Genomic DNA, 24,512 nt, shown 5'->3' with positions numbered 1-24,512 from the left:
TAGACGCTCTGAATTTAAATATGAATTTATGTTTCCTGTAGATAAGGTGTAGCAAATGAAGGCAATGAATAATGCCTGATGCGATGCTTGATCAGAACGCCAGTACAAAAGAAAAGAAGAAAGAAAAAGAGCAAAAGAAACTCCTGAAGTCGTAGTTGATGGTATATATGGTAAGTTTTGTCGGACGACCGGGTTTCGATCTGCAGTTATTTGATGATCTAGGCGATTTTTCAATTCTTTATAGACAGGAAAAGCTCTATAGTTGGCAGTATGGTTTCCCCCACAGTTGCTACATTTATTGGCAGATGGTTCCTCCACATTTATGGGGCAGGCCTCAGTGGACATCCCCACAGGCAACGCAGACTGCCCGTAGAGTGCAATAAGTTTTCGTCTGTCCATATTCCTGGCAATTTGTGCGGTTCTTCAACGGTGATCCTACGGTGCATTAGATATTCAAAATCTAGTAGATAGCTTGTAGATTGGGTGAACTTCATTACACTAAACTTACACTAAAAATACATTAAGCTTCCCTGCACTATCAAGTGGCACATGCGACACCAAGCCGAAGCCTGTTGCGCGCGGTGCCCAAGCAGAAACGCAGCCAATCCTCCCGCCCGCCAATCCTGCGCACGACGCTTCTTACCGAACCGATTGCGAACATGCAGGAAAGATAAGGGTTATACTAATATTTGAGGAAAATTAGAGCTAAACACAACTAAACGAGGTAAACATGCAAAGAAATACTACTAATTACGGGATAGGTATATTAGTATATTAGTGATTTAAGAAGAGGAATGGTATTAGTGGTAGATATTATAAGGAAGAGGGAATTATAGTCCGAGCATAAGACCCTAAGCGGTTCATGCAAAAAATAATTTGATCTACAAAGTGGAAGGAACTAAGAATAAAGTTTCTAGTGGATAGGAATCGCGAAGTTTATGCGGCTCAACAAGTCAGAGCTATCTACGTCACCCTTGATCAGGTTGTGCATAAAAATCACACCAAGCATTTTTAGAAGGTTTATTAAAATAAATCTACGAGGGTTTGATGGCAGTCTCACACCTGCATCCCAGTTAAGGCCACACAGAGCAAATAGTAAAAAGTTTTTCTAGACTGATTCTATACGGTCCTGGTGTACTTTGTACTGGGGGCCCCATACACAATAGCCGTACTATAAAATCGTACGAACAAGCGCGGTGTAGAGATATAGATATATTTACCATGATAGAAATGTGTTCAGAAAACTTTAACTTGGGGTCTAGTGAGTAAAATAAAATGTCCTTATACTAGACACTGATTTTAACATCATCCGCATACATGAGTACTCGAGAGTTTGTGAATACTGAAGGCAGGTCATTAATAAAGAGTGTGAAAAGTATGGGTCCTAGATGGCTGCCCTGTGGTACTCCAGAAGCAGCCTTAACAGGTGAACAGAAGGAGTCATTGAAGAGGACTCTTTGAGACCTAGAAATAAGGTATTTAATATTAATTATATTGAAAGCATTCTTTTTTTATACCCGTACTCAAAAAGGAGTTAAGGGGTATATTGTATTTGTGTTAAAAGTGGATGTGTGCAACGCAGAGAAGGAAACGTTTCCGACTCCATAAAGTATATATATTCTTGATCAGCATCAATCGATATAGTCGATATAGCCATGTCCGTCTGTCCGTCCGTCCGTCCGTCTTGATGAGCGCCTAGATCTCAGAGACTATAAGAGCTAGAGAAACCAAATTTGGTTTCCAGACTCATGTGAGTCTAAGCGGTTCATGCAAAAAATAATTTGATCTACAAAGTGGAAGGAACTAAGAATAAAGTTTCTAGTGGATAGGAATCGCGAAGTTTATGCGGCTCAACAAGTCAGAGCTATCTACGTCACCCTTGATCAGGTTGTGCATAAAAATCACACCAAGCATTTTTAGAAGGTTTATTAAAATAAATCTACGAGGGTTTGATGGCAGTCTCACACCTGCATCCCAGTTAAGGCCACACAGAGCAAATAGTAAAAAGTTTTTCTAGACTGATTCTATACGGTCCTGGTGTACTTTGTACTGGGGGCCCCATACACAATAGCCGTACTATAAAATCGTACGAACAAGCGCGGTGTAGAGATATAGATATATTTACCATGATAGAAATGTGTTCAGAAAACTTTAACTTGGGGTCTAGTGAGTAAAATAAAATGTCCTTATACTAGACACTGATTTTAACATCATCCGCATACATGAGTACTCGAGAGTTTGTGAATACTGAAGGCAGGTCATTAATAAAGAGTGTGAAAAGTATGGGTCCTAGATGGCTGCCCTGTGGTACTCCAGAAGCAGCCTTAACAGGTGAACAGAAGGAGTCATTGAAGAGGACTCTTTGAGACCTAGAAATAAGGCAGCTAGAAAAATAAATAAATAAAATAATAAAATATATCCATTGTATAAAGTAGATCTTTCCATGGCTGTCAAACGTTAGTATTGTTTTCGATTCCCTCAAAAATTTTCTTTTCGGTCGAGAGTTCTCTTCTCCGATTTCAGTCACAAACGTAATAATGGCTCCGAAAAAAACGAATTTCTGTCGTCGTGCTCGCAACGCAAAAATGTATAGAAGAAATGTTTCGAATAGAACTGAGGAAGAGCGGAAATTGCAGCTTGAGGCGGATCGGCTAAGACAAAGCCAGAGGATTATCATGGAACCAGCAGCAAGCCGTGCAGTGGTTCGGAGGAACGAGGTCAATTATATATTGAAATGTCGTCAGTTGTTTCATCAATACATGGTGGATATGTATGTGTCGAAGACACTCATTATTAGTTTCACAATGTGAAATTCACATACTCGGCTAAGAGCATTCACTTCGCTGTCACGCCACGCTCTCTGCAGCAACTCTACAACATATATTAAGGGTACACACCAAAACTTCCATTGATCCGTTCTCATTCTTCTTTATTCAATAAACCACATTATTACTCATTAAATCTATGACATATGGAAAAATTGAAAGAGAATGGTTCTCAGATTGAATCAGACGAAACTTCGCTCCGAGAAATATATTCATTTGCGAGATGACGTTGTGAAATACGGTAATACAACCGACATACAGTGGGGCGTTCGGCCATTTGCTAAATTAATAACTTCTGAACGAATAAATAGTCAAAAATTAACTTTGATTCCGGTGAAAATTTGCCTGTTTGCGTTGCATTATGTGTTAAACTTTTTTTTCCATCGATAAATAAAGTTTAATGGTTATTATCACTACATATAAACATTTTTAATTTTATTTTTAATCAAATATAATTTAACACGAGAAGGAACATTTGAGTCACTTCTGGGGACGCGTAACGACTTTTATACCCGTACTCAGTCAGTATATAAATGTTTGATCTTTTTACATTTTACATTTCTTTCTTCACCGCCAGCGGGCACTCGCGTAAATAACGAGAATAACGAAATAACGAGAAAGAGAATGAGTAGTGTGGTCGCTTGCTGGTGGTTTCCAGACTCATGTGCTTCAAGCAAAGACTCTATAGTGTTATAGAGTCTTTGCTTCAAGTGTATCTAAAAATTTCGCCACGCCGCCTTCCGCCCCCACAAAGAACAAAATCTGTGGCAGGCACAATTTTAAAGATACGATAAAACTAAAAACGCAGTATCGTAGAAAGTGACCATATCTACCAGATTGCCGAATCTGAATTAGATCGGATCATAATTATAGCCAGAATGAAGAAATTAATTTTCTGTTGGTTCTTCCGCCCCCTCCTGACAGAGACCCGCTACCTATCTGTTTCTCGCTCGCACACTCTGCCGCGTTCAGTGCGCGAGCATCCCCTAGCGAAGGAGATGTAGAATCTAATTGGAACATGTACAATCTACATGTTAGATGTAGAATATACATTGTAGATGTAGATAGCAGATGTAGCAAACAAATGTAATATGTAAAATTTTTTTTTTTTTAATTCTAAAATTCTAAAAACTCATATGCTCAATAATGTATATACTGACTGAGTACGTCCCCAGAAGCGACTCGCACGTTCCTTCTCGTTTTGTATTGAATATTGATGAAAAATAAAGTAAAACAAACAATAAAGTAAAACTTGTAAAACAAACCAAAAACAGAATGATACCTCAGACAGTTTACTACTTATTCTACCTGAAAGATGCAGGTTGTCAATAAAAGTTGAATTCATTTCATCACACGGAAATAACTTTCAACTTTTATTGCTCATATCTTCTAAGCTAAAAGTCCGATTTTTTTTAACTTTCATTTTTGAAAGCTTTGGAAAATTGTCTTTCGGATTCATGTATTGGATTTATCCAAAGTGTTGAAAAAATTAATTGATCTTTGACACCCCCACCGTGCAACGTTGGAAAGCTTACGATTTTGCCATCTTCTTACATAGGTAGTCCACGTCATAAGATGTCATGGCATATGTTCGCTATGACGGCCGTCGAGACTTATTCGGTGCTACTGTTATTTTTTGGTGATGATGAATCACTACAGACGAAATGGACGATGTGATATGCGCTGAGATTCTACGGCCTGATGTTGATAACGATTTGCATGCAGTTGTCATCGAGAACATATAAATGGACCATGCGGCCCACTCAATCCGAGTTCACAATGCACGCTCGACGGGAAATGTTTGAAACGATATCCTCGAGCATTTGCAGCCAACACGGTAACAGGAGCCGATGGATAACCTTTGTATAGGAGACGTTCAACTGAAGATGGCGGGACTTCGGCAACTTTACAAATGCGAATTCGTAATATTGAGAAAGACAATCGTTGGAAGGTTCCATTTTCGCCTCTGTTGTCATACAAAGCGCAAATCGATCAAATACATTTGCAGGTACGTGAACTACGTGCAGCGATATGGAAATTTTTGGTGTTTAAGCAGAAAATGGTGACAGGAATGCAGTAAGAGTTGTCGATCATGCTCCGGAATATTGATCAGCCAAAACTCTGCAACGGTACGCGACTCGCGAACAAGAAATTGATGAACAACGTGGTTGAAGCACTGATCTTAACTTGACCTTTTAAAGTAAAAGATTTCTATTCCTAGGATTTCAATTGCAAAAGATTGGAATTTCCCAATTTATTGGCATTTGCCGCAGCAAACGTGGCAGGGGCAGCTAGCTGTTAATAAAATACAAAATACACATAAGGTATAGCTGCCATACGAAATATGGTAAAAATATCATTTTTTTTATCTTTGAGTTCAAGTCTGCACTCTTAAGAAGTCCAATCGGGCTAAAACTTTTTATATTGTCGTTTAATACTAAAAGAAACATTTTTAGACCCTGAGACCTTTGAAAATTACATTTTTTTAAATTAGCCTAACTAGCCTAACTGGATATACATCTCGGTGCGACTCGCTCTGCTGTGTATAGTCTTAATGTGGTGCCGAGCTACCGAAAAGTCAAAATCAGCAACAGTCTCTATCCTGCAACATGAGGGAGATGAGTTCGACTCCAACAAAAGCACTTGAAACCATGCTCAGAATTGACCATCTAAACATCCACGCACATCTGTCTGGACGAAAGACAGCACGACGCCTAGTGCCTTCGGGGAACATGTCGCTACAAGGATACTGTTGCAGCTCAATTGGCTGGGACATGATAAGCTTATCTGACTACATGATCCCACAAAACTTGCTTGATTAAAGAAAAATCATTTATGGGACCTGACGACTGGAAAAGGGGTTGGAACCAGACCCAACAACTCAACAAATATAAAGACGGACCAATGGAGCGGCAGAGCCTGCTTATTTTACGGATCGAGCACACGACGTGGTTAGAATGAGACCCAAGAGGAATATTTTTTTTTTTTATTATTACGGGATTTTTATTTATCGAATCTTCCCTATTAGAGACTTACGAAATGTATACAAATCTTAGCCTAATATATTTATTTAATTAATTACACTTAATTATTTAGAGTACGTCCCTAGCTAGGTATTATTGCTGGGTGGGAAGGTCTCTTCGCCGGAGTCGTGTACACTAGCCGTCAAGTTAAAGACTGCGCAAGTCTATTAGGATGGGCTTGAAGCTTGGCCTGGTACTTTGATTTTACTTTGGCAATTTCATCTTTAACTGATCCTACATTTAAGTCTTTATGGATATTTTCATTCCGTATGTACCATGGTGCCCCAGTGATAGTTCTTAGTATCTTTGATTGAGCTCTCTGGATTATTTCTTAATTACTAACGCAAGCATTTCCCCATAGCTCGGAGCCGTATGTCCAGGTGGGTTTGAGAGCTGCATTGTACAAAAGTACTTTGTCCTCCAGGTTTAGTGGTGAACGGGTGTTTATTAGCCAATGTAAATTAATAGCTTTAAATTTAAGTAGATTTCTCTTCGCTTCGATGTGCTTACGCCAAGTAAGCGGTTTGTCGGTAGATCTGCTGTGAATATGATATACAGTGTCGGTCCAAGCACGCTGCCTTGCGGTACACCAGCTTCAATTGGATGATATTCAGAGAGAAAATCTTTGCATCGTACTGCGAAACGTCTTTGCTGTAGGTATGACTCCAATATTCCATGGATGTTCTGTGGAAGTAATATTTTGATTTTGTGGATTAAGCCATCTAACCAAACGCGGTCGAAAGCCTGGGCGACTTCCTTTCAAATGCATTTCGTATCTCAGAGGTTATAAGGTTTACTTGTTCAATGGTTCCGTGTTTTTCGCGAAATCCAAATTGGTGAGTCGGGATGGCACCGTTGATGTGTAGGTGTTGCTTGATACGATTCAAGAGCAGCTTCTCAAATATCTTTGATAGGCAAGGCAGTAGGCTGATAGGTCTATATGATGATGGCTTGGACTTGTCTTTTCCGGCTTTATGGATCATTGTGATGACTGATTTCCTCCATTCTTGAGAATAATAGCCCCATTTCATCATGCTGTTGAAAATCACAGTAAGGAAATACACTGCACAGCTCGGCAATTCTATGATCATTTTAGGGGAGATGAAATCGTGGCCCGGAGCTTTCTTTTGCTTTGAGATTTGGTCTTTAATGACCCTTGTGACTTCTCTTGATTGGAATATGATAGGCGGAGTAGCTTGGTTGGTGGGTGGTTGGTGGTTGGTGGGAGCACAAAGCTATTTGTTGCTGAGTGTGGTTTGAAGACGTTTTCTAGAATCTAGATAGACGGCAAATGTATTTGCCTTCTCTTTGTTGCTGCGAGCCCACTCTCCTGTTTGTGTACGCAAAGGTGATTCACTCTCGATTGGTGGGCATACGCCTGATTTAGCTTTCCAAAGTGGAAATCGTTTGCTAGTTAGGGAGAGTTGCTCCATATAGGATATTTGAGCTCGGTTTTTTTCATCTTCTAGGGCTCTGCGTAGTAGGTGGTTGGCTATTTTTAGCCGCTCTTTCGAGGCAGGTGATCTGTGTGCTTGCCACTCTCGGCGAAGCCTTCTTTTATCGCGTAGCAGCACTTCAATGTGCCTAGAAGTATGACTTCTGTTGGAAAGTTTATTAGATGCTAATATTGGTGTTGAGTGTTTTGCCGCCAGTGACATTGAGGATACCAATGCTCGACTGACCTATCAATGTCATCTTTACAATTCATGTTTGGGCAGCTATCAATATGAGAGCTTATGTAGTTCCTGTATTTAAGCCAATCTGTTTTGCTAGAAGTTAGAAAGTGTGGGCGTTCTGAAAGCTGTGGATGTTCGTAAAGGTGAAGTAGAATGGGTGAGTGATCCGATGATAGATCTGTTAAGTGATCTACATTAATCTGAGCTTGCAGCACCCTTCGTGTAACTGCAAAATCAATCAAGTCGGGTTGCTTGTTTGGATCTGTGGGCCAATATGTGGGCTTGTCCGGAGAGATAAAGTCTAGCTTTTTTTCGTGGGGTTATTATAGCGTTATATAGATGTCTTCCTTTCGGGTTGGTAAGTCTAGATCCCCAATGGGTGTGCTTGGCATTGTAGTCACCAGCTGCTATAAATCGGTCACCTAGTGGGTCGAAGAATGTTACAAATTCTGTTTCGGAGCTCCTGCTCCTGCATCGTTTGTTGTATTTCTACCATTGTGTTTGTTATAGTTACCAGTATTGACTCAATTCCACTAGGCAATTGATGCCTGATTTGCCAATCTGCCAATCTGATTTGATGCCTGATGCTGCATTATTCCAGCTTTGGTTGGTTGAAGTGTCGGCTTAGAGACTGAGTTGTACGACCCGTTGGTGTATCTTAACGCTTGAGCAAAAGAAACTCCTTGAGTCGTAGTTGATGGTATATGTTAAGTTTTGTCGGACGACTGGGTTTCGAGCTGCAGTTATTTGTTGGTTTAGGCGATTTTTCAATTCTTTATAGACAGGACAACCTCTATAGTTGGCAGTATGGTTTCCCCCACAGTTGCTAAATTTTTTGACAGATGGGTCCTCCTTATTTACGTTGTGGTGAGATGACCATCACCACAGGCAACTCAGACTGCCCGTAGAGTGCAATAGGTTTTCGTGTGTCCATATTCCTGGCAATTTGTGCATTGGACAGGTCCAGTTGCAGCTTGTATATTGGGTGAACTTCATTTTTACTTACATATATGCATACTTTCAGGTGTCAGTTCAACTTTGAACATTGGCTGGGGAATTTTATTTCTATTTATTATGTTCATAGCCATTTTGACTTCGAAGCCCTTATCGTTAAGTCCATCTATTATCTCATTGATTGGGACTGTTGGCTTGATTCCTTTGATAACCACTTATAATCCTTTGCTACTTTTAAGTTGCTAAGTGTAGTAATTCATTTTTTCATTTTCGAGGTATTTCGCAACTGATCGATAGTTTTGTTCGTCATTGACTTGTATTTTTGTTTCATTTATGTTACCCCTTTTTATGGACGTGACATAGAATGTGTTTGCGCCAATTGTATCAGTTATTTTTTGGCCAGTTCAGCACAATTTGCCTGTCGAACATAGATAGGTGGCGGTCTTAATTTTTTGGCCTTGGGTGTTTGGGCGATCTCATCTTCATTTGGGACACTTAGTATCGCGAATCTAAGAGGATTATAGGAGAATAAAAATAAATGACGTCCCATAGCGCACTTTGAACTCAATAAATTGTAAAAGACTGCGTACGTTATGATAATAATGTAGGTAACTCTTGCTTGAATATCTTAGAAATTTTCAAGTATTATTGTATGCTCAGGTCATACTGTTGGTGACAGCGCTAGTTCTCGGGCGAGTTTAGAGCATAAATCTTGTTTGACATCTTCAATTGTGGCTTCAGTCATAAGACTGGAGATAAATGAGAGATAATGAGAGATATCCACGATGAAAATGAAGATTGCTTACCCTTACACGCATGTATTGCCCCTGGATTTTGGTAAGGGTTAGGATGTAGACGCATTCTTAAATTTGTTTAGTCAGGTTGCTGCACTTCATCCGTCGTGCATCGAATTGGCACAAATATTCCCATCTGTTTTATTCTTAAAAAGATTTTAGAAGAAGATTTTAATTGACTGAGATTGGAAATGTCCATAGATACTGACTGAGTACCTGGGAATTTTAGTTGCCTCATAGTTTTAAAACGACTTCAGCAGTTCTACTGACTCATTGGTAGGCGATCCAAGCTGAAACTTAGAGTCAAACTTCAGGTTTACAAATCCATAATTAAACCATACCCCATAACCCAAACCAACCGATATATCCTAACTAACATAGACTCACTAACACGTAAAAGCTAACGGTAAATGTTAAACGTCATAATTAATTTATCGTCCCATGGGGTAGATTTCCAATAAATTAACATCCGAAGAATTGTATTATACATGTTCCATTATATAAAAAAACATTAAGGTATAACAACATATACCGCAATGCCACGCTTTTCGTAAATTTTTGCGATAACGATTTTGGAACAATTCGTACGAATTAAAATTGTGTGCGTTCCGGGTTTCGTAGTTTTTATACTCGTACTCAAAAAGAGTTAAGGGGTATATTGTATTTGTGTTAAAAGTGGATGTGTGCAACGCAGAGAAGGAAACGTTTCCGACTCCATAAAGTATATATATTCTTGATCAGCATCAATAGCCGAGTCGATATAGCCATGTCCGTCTGTCTGTCTTGTTGAGGGCCTAGATCTCAGAGACTATAAGAGTTAGAGAAACCAAATTTGGTTTACAGACCCATGTGATATTACACTGCTACAAGTGTATTTCAAAATTTCAAAATCTTTTGAGTACGGGTATAAAAAGTAAAATATTTTAAAATTCTACGTAAAGGCGACATGATTTTTTGGCGGAAGCATCTGACACGAAGTGCTGCAACTCCAGCAGGGAGTCCATGGTTCTGTGTTTGGGCTTAAAACCCACTTGATTCGGACTTAATAAATTGTTTTTGGTAATATACCACTTAAGCCTACGGGCTATCATTTTCTCAAATATTTTGCTGTTACATGGGAGTAGCGAGATTGGACGAAAGCTGGAGATTGCGAAATCCGGTTTGTTGGGTTTGGGGATAGGCACGACATTGGCGGACTTCCATACGTGGGGGTAACGACTTTCATTAAAGATGGAATTAAATACTCTCAAAAGCCCCATCTTGTCAGAGGCCGGTAAATGATTCAGTATTCAATAAGATATCCGGTCATAGCCGGGTGTTTAGCTTTTGATTTTTGTAGGGCAATTTCTAGTTCGGGTACGGAGAAGTCGTATTTAAGTTGCTTGGCTGGCAATGTAAGACTGTTGGGAGTATGCACATACTTCAGAAGTAACCTTTTTGTACGTGTATATTCGTTATGTGTTTAGTAGGTGATCCTGGGTGATACTGCATTTCAGAGGCTGGGGTGGGATTCCTACCAGAGCCTTTACATCACCACCTCTCCACCAGCGTATCTGTTTTTTGTGGGTGTGTGGCTTTGTTTGTGGGATGGCTATATTGGCTGAAAAACGTATGGCTATTGTAAGTTGGGCGATCTGCTACTGAATGTCGGAATTCTGGGTGGAGTGATAATGTCGGTCAAAGACCGAGCTGAAGATTTCCCAGCTAGCTAATTAAATCTTGTATTTAGGAGAGAATTTAATTTTCTCAAAAATCGTTTGTTGGAATAACTGCATTTCGATCGGAAAATGGTCGCCGCGTATGAATCAGACTGGACTTCCCACTTACAAAGATGGTAAAGGGAAAAAGAAATGAATGTGAGATCCACGGGCGTAAATGTTTTATGGGCGGAAAAGTGATCCATTATTTAGGAGTGAGAGATTGGATATTGATACTGCGTCATCTCCTGTAAGCAGCAGCGGAATATTACAGTTATTAATAACTGAAATTAACTCGTCGGTAGAGAAATCTTGGTCCACTGTCGATCGCTTTTACTACTATGCATAGTGTCTGGTTTCCCAGCCTGATATTCCCCAATAAATTCCTCAAAATAGCCAGTGGAGCAAATTAACGTAAAGGTGAGATTTCTATTTGCATTGCCCACTGCATAAATATATTAGGTTAGGTTAGGTTAACCCAGACGGCCCTCACGGGGCCACGCATAGGCCAATATGGCCCTTAGTTGTCCGGGGGTGTATGAACCTTTCGAGTATATTTATGAAGTTTTGAAGTCCTTAAGGATCGAAGTGTTTTTGGCAACGGCTAGCAGTTCCCCTGGCGTCCTCTTGGAGGCATCTTCCAGTGATGCCAGTACCGGGGCGCCCAGGTATATTCTCCTAGCCCTTGAAAGAGCCGGGCAGTTGCAGATGAGATGTTCCAGGGTTTCAGTTGCCCCGGATTCCTCGCATTTCCTGCAGTTGCCACTGTTGGTGATGCCTAGTTTGACAGCATGTGCCGCGGCCAGACAGTGACCTGTGAGTATTCCCACCAACATTCTGCAGTCCTTCCGTGGGAGGTGCAGTATGTAGTGGCTGAGTTTCTTGTTGCGCTCCTTGCACTAGAGCTGGGAAAAAAATCGATTCAAATATCGATATAATCGATTCTTTGGTTTTGGTGTGTTTCTTTGCGACCACTTGAAAAAGATTCCATCTCCAATTTACCACAATTTAACGGAAACTTGAGTGATGCAAAAGGGTAAGAATAAAATTTAACTTTAAAAGCATTATTACACAATATTTTTGCATTTTCTTTGTGTAGAATCCGAGTGTGCTGGTAATCCGTTAGAAAGTGAGTAGAATGGATGTGTTTTTGCAGTTGCAAGGTATATATGAACAAAATGCAGTGATGCGCATGGCGAAAAAAATGAGTCCGATTCGGAAGAGAATGACGAGCCATCGAGGAAAGAGAAATGTGGTAGGTCAACCGTATGGAACTACTTTAAGCGCTTGCAAGATGGAAACGCAAAATGTAAACAATGCGCTGGAATATATAAATCATGTGGGAATACGACGAATTTATTCAACCACTTAAAACGTGCGCACCCAACATTGATGGACAAACCAAAGGCAGCTAAGACTTTGGATGCTTACTACAATGCTCAAGCGTGTGTTTATGATAAAACATCTTCTCGAAAAATTAAGCTTGACAATGCGCTAATTCGAGTGATATGTATTGATATGCAGCCATTTCGAATCGTTGAAGACTTCGGCTTTCGTTGTATTGTCTACTGCTTGGACCCAAAATACATCTTGCCAAATAGAAAAACATTATGCAATGTTCTCTTGAAAAACATGTATGATGAAATGGAAGCAAAGCTCAAAGAAATACTGGACGATGTAAAGCACTGTGCTGTGACAACAGATGGCTGGACTTCTCGGGCCAATGACCATTACTTGACGGTTACATGCCATTTCATAGCAAGCAATTTTAAATTAAAAAGTGCTGTTTTGTCGACTGACAAGCTGGTTAGAGATACTGACCAAACGAGTGATAATATTGCCGAGTCGTTGCGAGCTGTCCTGACCAAATGGAATGTATTTAACAAATTTTTCAGCTATAGTAACTGATAACGCTGCTTCTATGGTGAAAGCATGTAGTTTGCTCCAAAAAAGACATATGCCTTGTTTTGGACATACCCTTAATCTAATCATTCAAGATACCCTGATGCTGGCAAACATAAAATGTATTGTCTCCAAATGCAAGCGTATCGTCACGTTTTTCAAGAGCAGCTCAATAGCTTATTCTAAATTAAAATCTGCTCCGGGAAATGAAAACTCGTACGGACTGATACAAAAAGTACCAACTCGTTGGAATAGCTGCTTCAAGATGATAAGCAGACTTTTAAAAATTAGAAACTCTGTATCTCAGGTTATTCTTGACACAAATAAAGCACCACCTCCATTGACAGCAGATGAGATTGCTGTGCTAAAAGACTGAGAGCTATTGTTTGAGCCATTTGATTCAGCTACAAACCGGGTTTCAGCAAGCAGTAAAGAAACAATTTCTCTGGTTATTCCAATATCTGCCGATCTTTATCATCGTCTAAGTGTCATAGACCTTTCAATGAAAACTTCGCAAGGTATTGCAGCTTGTTACCATCTGCTGGATGGGATTAACCGCCGGCTGTTTGTCTACGAAACCAGAACCGTTCCTAAGATTGCAACGATATTGGATCCACGTGTCAAAATTTTATTTTTATTTGAATAAACTAAGGAAATAATAATAATTTAATTTATATTTTATATTAATTTTAGAACCACGCAACTGAAATGGAACAATTAAAAGACTGTGCCTTAGAATATTTTTGCATTCCAGTATGTTCAACGGAGTCTAAGAGGATGTTCAGCCGAGCTGGAATACTCCTTTCAGATAGACGAGCCTCCTTAAAGGCTAGCAATGTAAAAAAATTGTTATTTGCAGGCCGGAACCAGTGGGTTCTGGAGCAACAAAAGAAAACAATGGATCTAAAAAAAAAGGGTTTATAATCGATTTAATCGATTAAATCGATGTTTTTGTCTAAAAGATCGAAAAGAATCGATTCTGCGAAAATCGATTTTTTCCCAGCTCTACTTTAATGAATTCCAGTCCCAAACAACGGTTTGGAATCGATAAACAACTGAAGCGTGCTCCACTCCACGGTCACCGAACATTCTTCTAACTCCTGTACCCACTGCTCTACATCTGGGCTATTTGTTCCTGAGAAAGTGGAAACACTACCCGCTACGTCTTTCAGGGTAAACAAAGATCGGGGCTGTGGCATGGAAATCTCTGGAAATTCGTATGCGGTAACTACCGACTTTCTCCATCTGATCACCAGCATCCCGAATGCCGAAGTGAGCAAGAAGTCTATCTTGAAAATCGCGTTTTCTACCAGTCGTGGACAAATTTAGTTCAGATAGCTTCTGCAACTCGCATTAACATGATCTCTTCTAGTTGCATTTTGTGTATCGATTACGTTAATTACACTAGTCAACACGACAATTAGGCTGTGGCCCAAAATGACTTTTTTTTATAGATTTCGAGGTTTTAAATTGTTTAACGAATTATGATTTTTTTTTATGGGGTAGTTTTTCTTTCAAGAATTTTTTAAAATTTGCTATTTTTGTAATGTTTGTTTTCAGAGGTAGTGCTTCTATTTTTCACATAGGTTAGGTTAGGTTGAGGCGGCTGTCGGGGTTGTCAGAGACCCGACACACCTAGGCCGGTTTCGGCCCATTGTGATACCGCATGTTTCGTTCCCATTTTCCCTCGTGAGACCCTATGTTATCCATTATCCCATCCGGATGCCCTTATGAAGCCTGCGATCCGTCTGGGACTGATTGTAGACATGTCCGAAATGTCAGTTAGAAAAGGAGCGCCCAAGTATTGAAGTCTCCTTCTACTGAGAGCCGGGCAGGAGCAGAACAGGTGTTCCACAGTCTCCTCCTCGTCCTCATCTCTACAGCTTCGACAGAAGTCGTTATATGGGGCGCCCAGCCTGTTTGCATGTGTGCCTATTAGCCAGTGTCCCGTAAGGGAGCGTATGACTGAGCTGCACCTACTCCTACTGAGTTTGCAGAGCTCATCGGTGCGCTTCCTATTAATGCTAGGCCATGTTTGCCGAGTTATGCGACATAGTGGCACAGTTTGCCATCTGTCATTTATTTTTGAGCTTGCAAGTGGCCATTGGCATACGAATATCCTCCTTATCATGGAGAAGGGGGATTGTTGTGCCAGCTCTGGCCAGCTCGTCCGCTATGCAGTTGCCTTCAATGTCCTGGTGGCCCGGGACCCATATTAGGCTGATGACGAACTGATAAGCCATCTCATGAAGAGATTTGCGACAGTTTGCCACGGTAGCCGAGCTTGTTGTTATCGCATTCAGCGATTTGATCGCAGCTTGGCTGTCACTGTAGATATTTATATGAGTTGCCGCTTCCTTGATCGCTATGACTTCCGCTTGGAAGACACTGCAGTGATCCGGGAGCCTGAAGGATTGTCTTATGTTCAGCTGTTCGGAGTAGATTCCTCCTCCGACTTTGTTGTCCAGCTTTGAGCCATCAGTAAAGATTCGAATGGCTCCCTTTGGACCAGGTGGTCCCTCAAGCCAGATGTCTCTGTGAGGGATGATTGTTTCGAAGGGGGTATCTGTATACTCCCTCGGAACGCAGTAGTCCGTTTTTGTGGGGACGATTTTGTTTCCATTTAGGATGGACGCATGACCGGTGTGATGTGACACCCATTGGTCAGAGTCTCTAAGACGGATTGCTGCCATTTCTGCCTGCTCCTTACCTGCAAGGTCAAGGCTCTGCAGGCATAGGATAGCATTTAGCGCATCCGTTGGTGTTGTGCTTAGAGCTCCACTGATGCATAGGGCTGCAGTGCGCTGCACCTTTCCCAGTTGTTTAGTGATGGTCCCTTTCGATAGGGCAGGCCACCACACTGCGACTCCGTAGAGTAGTATTGGTCTAACTATTGCCAGGTAAATCCATTGGACTATTCTTGGGTTCATGCCCCATTTTAGCCCAATGGCCTTCTTGCAAGTGTAGAGGGCTATCGTAGCCTTCTTCACTCTGCTTTATGTCAGGTTCCAGCTAAGTTTTTGTCAATTACCAACCCTAAGTAACTGGCACTGTCGCTGAAGGAGAGCCTACATCCGTTTAGTATTGGGGGGTTGAGGGACGGGATTTTGTATTTGGTTGTAAACAATACAAGTTCCGTTTTAGAGGGATTGATTCCCAGTCCACGCGACTCTGTCCATTCTGAGAGTCGCGCGAGCTTTGCGGTCATTAGATCGCAGAATGTTTGAGGGAATTTTCCCGAGAAGATAATGGCAACGTCGTCCGCGTATGCTACCACCTTGCAGCCCTCCCCCTCCAGGTCACACAGAATCTTGTTGACTGCTATGTTCCATAGAAGGGGAGACAGGACACCACCTTGCGGGGTGCCTCTGTTGACATACCTAGACTGAGTGGACGATCCCATTGATGATGTCACTGTCCTGCATGTGAGCAATTGATCTATGAGCATCACCAAGTGACGATCCACTCCCAGGTCAGTCAGGGCCTCTGTGATGGCTCCTGGTATGACGTTGTTAAAAGCTCCCTCAATGTCTAGGAAAGCGATTAAGGAGTATTCTTTGGCGTGTAGAGATTTCTCTACCGCCGAGATTACTTCATGGAGTGCCGATTAAGATCATCTTGTGTGTCCGGGCATTTTGGGGCTAGGGGGGGGAGTAATTCCTCCATTTTTGCACTATACGTATCCCAGTTGGCTTTCCTTGGATTAATATAGCTAGTGGGTATGGTGCTTTCGAGCGATAGGATTGTCTCGATGTACCTGTGGTCGGAGAAGGAGTGGTCCTCTAGGACTCTCCAACTTTCCATTATGTCTGACAGTTTGTGAGACAATAGAGTGAGGTCAATAACCTCTTGACGGTTTTTTATGATAAAAGTGGGGTCCCCGATTACCAATAATTAGGTTGGAGTTCAGGATGAAGCTGAAAAGTGACTCACCCCTTACATTTGTATCCGAGCTCCCCCATTGGGTGTGATCAGCGTTGGCATCGCAGCCTATTAGTAGGCTTGTATCCGACCTCTCGCTGTCGCTGGCAATCTTGCGAACGAGGTCACTGGGAGGATCGCTTTCCTCGTGAGCCATGTAGGACGACACCAGGTTCAGGCGTGTCCCTTGTAGCTCTAGGCTAGCCGCCGTGTTTTCGCCGTTGCTAAAATTGTGGAGCAGAAAGATATTTAGGTGCTTTCTTGCTAATATGCAGGTTCTAATTTTACCTTCAGTTTGGGCTACAATCAGCTTGTAGTCCTTCGTCGCTAATCCACAGACCCTGCCTCCTACCACCCAGGGCTCTTGGATTAGGACTATGTCCCCTCCGCTTGCGACTAAGCGGAGTATCAGGGCAGCGGATGCTGCTTTACAGTGGTGGAGATTTATCTGCAGAAGCCTCTGAGACTTCATTAGAGTCGTTCTCCACCACTGTTATGTCGGCGTCAGAGTTGTCGAGGATCTCGTCCCGACACAACGCCTCAAAATCGAGCATCAGCTCCGTCTTCGAGGAGTAGCTCTCCAGGGCCGGCTCCGGCTCCGGGTCTACTTCGGGTGCCTCGATCTCCGAGGCAACGTCCTGCTCAACTGGGGTGTTGACAGAACGCGCCTCTGCCGCTGCATCCGACTTATAGACCTTCATGGTCACCGAGCTGAATCCGAAGTTAAGCTCTCCCCTGGCTGTCTCGATCGGGGCTAGCGATTCCTTGTTCAGCCCAACCACCGCCTGATTTGTGGGGCCCTTTGATGCCTCCACTTTGACCACCTTCCAATCTGAGGTTGGCAGTGTGGGGTTGCATCTCTGCAACATCGTGAGGATCCGCTCGGGCTCCTTGAAAGTGGCCGGCACCCATATACGGGCCCTTGGTCTACTGGGCATCTCGCTCCAGTCCACAGCGACGAGCGTCGCCCCGGCGTAGACCTCACCGATTTGCGCCACCGCAGCTTTGTATAGCTTTACGGAGCGCTCATCCTCGCAGGCTACCACTTTGATGCTCCCCTGGAACCATCCCATGTCTTTGCAGACTGGGGGTGGCCCGGGATCCTTCTCGAGAAGCTCGAAGCAGCGGTCGGCCAGTGCCGCTTCCACCCACTTCCACTGGCTTCTGGGTATCTTCCCCTCCGCGCTGCCTTTGTCGAGAACGCCTATCAGCGTCCTCTCCTTGGCAATCTGCGCGAAGGATACATTTGGTATAACCCTGGATCGCTTCGCGACAGGTCCGGGCGTCTCTTGAGAGCGCTGCCTCTTCGGTTGTGCGGCCACCTTCTGTGGCTCCACACTGAAGTTGGGCAACACCACCGAGGCCCATTCCACTTTCTTCAGCCAGTCTGCTGTTGGACTGACTTCCTGGCTGGCGTTCTGCCGACGGAGTATGTGCCCAGCACTCCTCTTTTCGGCATAGCTGAATTTTTTGGTTTGGACGCTGGTTGATGGCAAGCCATCACCCGCCGCTTCACCGGAAGGTTAAACAGCCGCAATATTGCTTAGCTGCCCTACCATGGTATCAGTTTTGGGTGTTGGCTTTCCACCCATCCCAGGTTTGGGATGGGACCCACCCGGATTCATACCCGCGTCCTTCACCGTGCAGGTCTTTCCTGCGTCTGAGCGGATTTGGCCAGGCCTTTGGGCCGTTGCCTTCTCTCGCTTGGGATTTCTCCCTGTAGGCATTTGGGGAGTGCCTCTCTCGTTTTTGTTTTTGTTGTTGTTTATGTTATCGAATTTGTCCATATAGTTCCCACGAGCTGCAGAGAAGGGGAACGGTCCACCCCGGCAGAGCTCTGCGTTACCCGGGTAAGGCATAATTAGAACAGGGGGCTGCCAAGTCCCTGAGCTCTCCGTTCACGACTGGGCTAGTTTTTATACCGGGCCCCCAGCCAGGCTGACTCTTGGCACGGGTCGAGTGACACCTTAGTCCGGCCCGGTGTGAGGTGAGTGTTGGGGCTGGGATGTGGGTAGGTGTTGTGTAGGGATGGGATTGTGTGAGCTACTTAATGAGAGGCGGCACCACAAGCGCATCGTCAGTGTTGCTGCGTCGCGAACACCCGCTGGCTGTCCGGGATTGCTTATTTCGGTACTCTCCCTCAGAGCCAACTTAGTTGATACTCTTTAAGATGCCCGCTTATTCGCAACTGACCTACCCACTAGGGTAGGCCGTTCGCTATCCGCAACCTGCGACCCGTCCGGTGGCCTCAGCTAGGCCCCCTCTGAGCCACCTCAAAGCCCAATAGGATCATCGGATATTTTTCACATAACTTAAGTATCTTACATCTGGTTGCATAGAACTTTGCAGTTCTGAAAAGCTCACCAATGCACCTATATAAACCAGATGCAAGATACTTAAGTTATGTGAAAAATAAAAGCACTTCCTCTGAAAAAACCCATAAAAAAAAATACCTCATTTTAAAAATTCTTGAAAAAAAAATTACACCATAAAAAAAAAATACTACAAACATTTTTAAATCCCAAAATCTATCAGAAAAAGTTATTGTGGTCCACAGCCTAAAGAAAAAGATCAATTTTGCTGAGTAGTTTTATCAAGAATCAAAAGGTTAATATAATAAAGCTTAACGATAACGAATTAATAAAGAGTTAATCAGTTAATTATCATAAAAAGTGATTAATTCATGCATTAACTTATCTACCGCACGTCTGCTTGTCATTGCTCGGCACTTGCTTGCCGACGCTCACCAGAATGTCAGCTTCTCTCGCCTTCGTGTAGTTAATTGGCACTTGCTTTCCGAAGCTCACCAGAATGTCTGCTTCTCTCGCCGTCTTGTAGTTAATCGGCACTTGCTTGCCAACGCCTTCCCGAAGAACAGCTTCTCTCGATTGTTTGTTGTTGCCCAGCTCTTCCCTGCCGATGACTTCCCGAAGATCTGCTTCTCTCGCCTTTTGTCATTGCTCGACACTTCCTTGCCGACGCCGTCCAAAAAAATACTGATTGATTTTCTGTCGTTTTGTACCAGATTCGCTTTACGTTTCTGATTTGCACCGCTGGCTTCTGCCTTTCGTTGCTCGCTAACGCCTTCTAACAGACCAGCTTCCGCAAATTATCAGTCTACGTAATTCCAGAACAACTTTTTACTAACGCTTGTACTGTCGACAACTATAGACCATCAATCTACTATTGAATTTTCCAGCCTTTCCTGCTGCTTCGTGTCGCCTTGCGCGCATCAATGTATCGCCGAGTCGATTCCACGAAAACGTCTTTTTCCCAGCCTTTTCTGCTACTTGGTCGTTCCGTGTCTCCTTGTCCTCCCACACATACACATACACTGTCGCCGCTTAGTCGGTTGCACACAAAACTTCTTGTAGATTTATGCGCCGTAGCCCTTTTGGCGTTTTCGTGACCTTCTACGCAGTATGTATCTGGAACGTTCTGCCAACGCACTGCACTTTTACGATTTTAAGTTGCACCTCAAGCTTGGACCATTTCCTGGACGAGCCCCCAAATTGTAGGAAAATTATAATATTCCAGTGTTTATTTAAATGTATTTTAGGATATGTTTCAAACTTGATTCAATGGTGGTTAAATTAGTTCCCGTAAAAGTAGTTTGGGTGGACAACTGTATTTTGCTTCTTCTCTCAACGACACGACACGAACGACAACGATGCTCAGCAAGGTTATTGTTAGATGGTTATGGACAGGTGATCAGAGGAATGCCGTATAACTTGCACCACTTCTAGTGTGCCCCTTTTGTGATTGCCCGCCAGGTTTCAATCCCACTTATGTATTACATAGAGTATATATAAATATGCATATAATTTGTTTTTTATTATTAGGTCACCAAAATACGGAACATAATGGGGACGGATACATCCTGGAAGGACATGGAAAGTAAATTCAAACAAAAAAATATATTAATTATCCCATATTATTTCAGAGACGCTTCAGTTGAATGAGCACGTCGGCCTTACGCACATGGAAACATCAAAAACATTAACAGCGAGAAGGAACGTTTGAGTCGCTTCTGGGGTCGCGACTCTACTTATACCCATACTCAGTCAGTATATACATTTTTGAGCATATGATTTTTTAGAACAAATAAAAAAAAAAAAAAAAAAAATATTTTATATTTTACATTTTTTTGTTACATCTGCTATCAACATCCACATCTACAATGTATATTCTACATCTAACATGTAGATTGTAAATATTCCATATAGATACTGCGTTTTTAGTTTTATCGTATCTTTAAAATTGTGACTGCCACAGATTTTCGTCCTTTGTGAGGGCGGAAGGGGGAGGGTCGAAATTTTGAAATACACTTGTAGCAGTGTGATATCACATGAGTCTGGAAACCAAATTTGGTTACCCTAACTCTTATAGTCTCTGAGATCCAGGCGCTCAACAAGACGGACAGACAGACAGACGGACAGACGGACATGGCTATATCGACTCGGCTATTGATGCTGATCAAGAATATATATACTTTATGGGGTCGGAAACGTTTCCTTCTCTGCGTTACACACATCCACTTTTACCACAAATCTAATATACCCCTTAACCCTTTTTTGAGTACGGGTATAAAAAGGTTCTTTGGAAAAAGGACCCACAGAACAAATGTAAATCTACAATTTTGTAAAAAACCAATAAATTAATAAATTTTAATATATTTATACGCAATTTACCCATGTGTTTTTTTTTTCATAATAGCCACAGTTTTATGTGAAATATATTATTAACCAGGCAGGCTCTGGTTTTCACATTCACTTTGGTTTTACTTTTCGTTCTTTTCATTTCAAGGCGCTCTGGAATTCTCAAAACTCGATTCATTACTCCTGCACTGTTAAGCGGGAATTTATTGCTGTTATGTCAACACTTTAGTGCCAGCTCATATAATTATTATATTATGTTTAAAAGAGACTTATCGATGACCTAATCGGGCTGCCACAGCCCTGACAAATTTTTCAGATCCAATTTTGAGGTTTATAAAAGGAGCACAATCTCAATTGCCCCTTTTGCAATTAAGATTCAGTTTGTTGTATAAAAAGCCGTTTACTTTTGATTTCGGCGAGAAATATGTTGCCGTTTTGAAAACGGAAAAGTCTTCCGTTTTACGAATGCGGGAGCGCCCAACTTTTCGTTTTGAAAAGTAAATCACATTTTTTTTTTTGTGAATATTTTTGAATGCATTATTTTTTTCGTCAAATTCATCACTTCTAAATTGATTAGTGCTCATCACCTATACTTCTAGGACATTACATCTCCATGTTAACGTGAACAGTTCAATGTAAGGCAGGTCATCGCTTATGTCATCGACTTGCATGACAGCGGCAGCGATGTGTGGTTGCTTACACTTCGATGAACCGTACTGCAGGGTACTTACTCCTACATACATACATACAAATGTGTGTGCATATATACTTACATAGATATGTACAATCATAGTTTTCCTTTCATACTCGTACGTTCAAATGTACATTTTTATCAATTCGAGATAGTAATTTGCAGACAACACGAACATATTTATGTTAAACCAGAGGGGAATGCTACTTTCGGTGGTCGAAGCTTTTAATACTCTTGAAGATATAACGATAATATTTATTTGTTTATTATTCGCCAAAAGTTTAAAAAAATCCCTGTCTAAATTATCTTATTTCTATCTTAAATAACAACAAAATATAACAAAATCATACATGAAATAGAAATATCAGTAAGCAACCTTCTGACGGCTCCCTTCCTCTGGCAAAAGTCAAATCGCATCCCAGCTGGCAGCTCATTATGTTGACCATATTTTCACTAAATATGGGCATGTTATTGCCATAGTATGTGCTCTTAGGCTCCTGGCTGGTGTGCTGAAGCCAATTCGGAAAAGTAGGTCAATCGATATTCGCCATAACAATATGTCAGCTATATGATCCTTCGATTTAAATTATATTTTTAAATGATATATTTATGTATCAGTATATGAGATGGTAAATGATGGTTAATAAATTATATTAATAAATAAAAATGCTTTTCTCACTTACTTCTCCGAAAGGCTTTCCGACCAATAGTTCCAATATAAGCTTTATGATACACTGATCTGGCTTTGATTGGTTTCAATTATATTAGGTAGCAAAGAAGTTCCTACAAATTGAAATTTTTCGTAACTTTTTGCTATCGATATAGTTAGACAAATTTTTATGCGATATTTACCTTATAAAAATCTTTGTTTTGTGGTGAATTAGGGTGAATTAAGAACAGACGACATTTTTAAAACTGGCTAGATATGGGCCGATCGACATCTGTTTAATGGGAATTCGCACTTGTTTTCAAGAGTATATTGGTAAGTTATTAATAAATTTATTGGATATATTAGAATATACGAAAATAAATTTTCATTTAGAACATCAACAAATTTGTTTATAAATTTTTCCCGCTATGTGCTATTTATGTGCTATTTGCAATTCATTTTTTAAATCGATAGCTGATTCACAACCGGTTTTATATCGTAACGATATAAAAAAACTGGAGAACGCTTTTTTGCGATTTGACAGTCATTTGCGATTTGCGATAATCGTAGCATGACTGATTGACTTTAGTTATCCTTAAGTAAACCTCCTCTTAATTAGTTTTGTTCTAAATATAATATCAGTGGGTACCAATTAAAGAGAAGACCAGGATTCGAGATATAAGAATTACAAAAAAATTCAGACTTATGCACACCTGCAAAATGTCACGAATAAGCAAAAACGAGGATATTCTTATGGAATAACTTTCCAAATGTTAAGTTTACTATATATTCTTTCCAATATGTATAATTATAGTATTTAAAAGAATACTAATGATTAGACCAACATGGGGAATTTTACGTAAACAAATATGTGCAGCAGAATCTAAATCGTAACACAAAATTGAATTGAATATTTTACTTAAATTTTTATTTGTGTTATTGTTGTGTTAATTGTGACAACACAATCAATGTGTTGCAAAAATATGTTTAAAACTCTATACCCTCTTCAAGGGTATACACAATACATTTTTCAATTAGAATAGAAATCCATTCCGATCAGTTCCGTTTAGTGTTAGTATCCGTAGCATCTGCTCTTTAAAGCATTCAAAAATGCGTTATTTAGCTTTCTGAATATAAGTTGTATGTAAACGGTTAATAATGGCCCTATTTTCATTCCAAGTTATTATTATATATTGGCTTCTTAAATACGTTAGTCTTTTCGATTCGGATAGCGGAAATAGAAGCCATTACCTTATATCCCCTGTTAATACTCTAGAAGGCCGAGCACATCAAGTGGTCAGTATACTCGAAGCTGCTGACCGAACTAAAAGGTATGTGCGTTAGCTTTTGGCTATTTGGCCAATGGTAGGAATGTATAAAATGCAGTTCATAAAATTAAATAATAAATTATTATTTATTTATAACAATATCAGAATATCTCGGTGGCTTCAAAGCTTCACCCATGTCGTAAAATATTGGTTGGAAAGTAGTGTAGCGTATACATATAACACTACTGCTGTTGATGCCTGAATGTTCTTCTTATGGCTTGAGCCCATCGCTCGATCATAAAATTCGACTGGGGTTGGTATGGCTTAAAGTAAATTTGTTCACTTCCCATCATATTCGCAAGTCATTTCCAGAAAACAGACGTGAATCTAGCTCCTTGATCAGATGTACACGTGTACATACATATTTGATCAAATCTTCCATCAGAAAAGGTGA

The 24,512-nt window shown here is 41.2% G+C and overlaps 1 long non-coding RNA gene across 3 annotated transcripts; it reads right to left on the bottom strand.

The window, feature by feature from the left end:
- Window positions 1-22,431: 22,431 nt before the first annotated feature.
- LOC111079102 lies at window positions 22,432-23,729 on the bottom strand. 3 transcript variants are annotated; one of them, XR_002608303.2, is made up of 4 exons: window positions 23,504-23,729; window positions 22,994-23,416; window positions 22,825-22,924; window positions 22,432-22,715 (listed from the first exon to the last, which is right to left on the bottom strand). It is a non-coding gene; the product is annotated as an uncharacterized LOC111079102 (long non-coding RNA). The 3 variants fall into 3 exon arrangements; XR_002608304.2 differs by having other exon boundaries at window positions 22,994-23,102; XR_002608305.2 differs by having other exon boundaries at window positions 22,994-23,102; window positions 23,636-23,725.
- Between the last annotated feature and the right edge of the window lie 783 nt (window positions 23,730-24,512).

Source organism: Drosophila obscura, unplaced genomic scaffold (genome assembly GCF_018151105.1).
Source record: "Drosophila obscura isolate BZ-5 IFL unplaced genomic scaffold, ASM1815110v1 contig_25, whole genome shotgun sequence".
Lineage (NCBI taxonomy): Eukaryota > Metazoa > Arthropoda > Insecta > Diptera > Drosophilidae > Drosophila > Drosophila obscura.
Note: the sequence above shows the minus strand (reverse complement) of the source record. Positions and strands in the feature narration are given on the sequence as shown.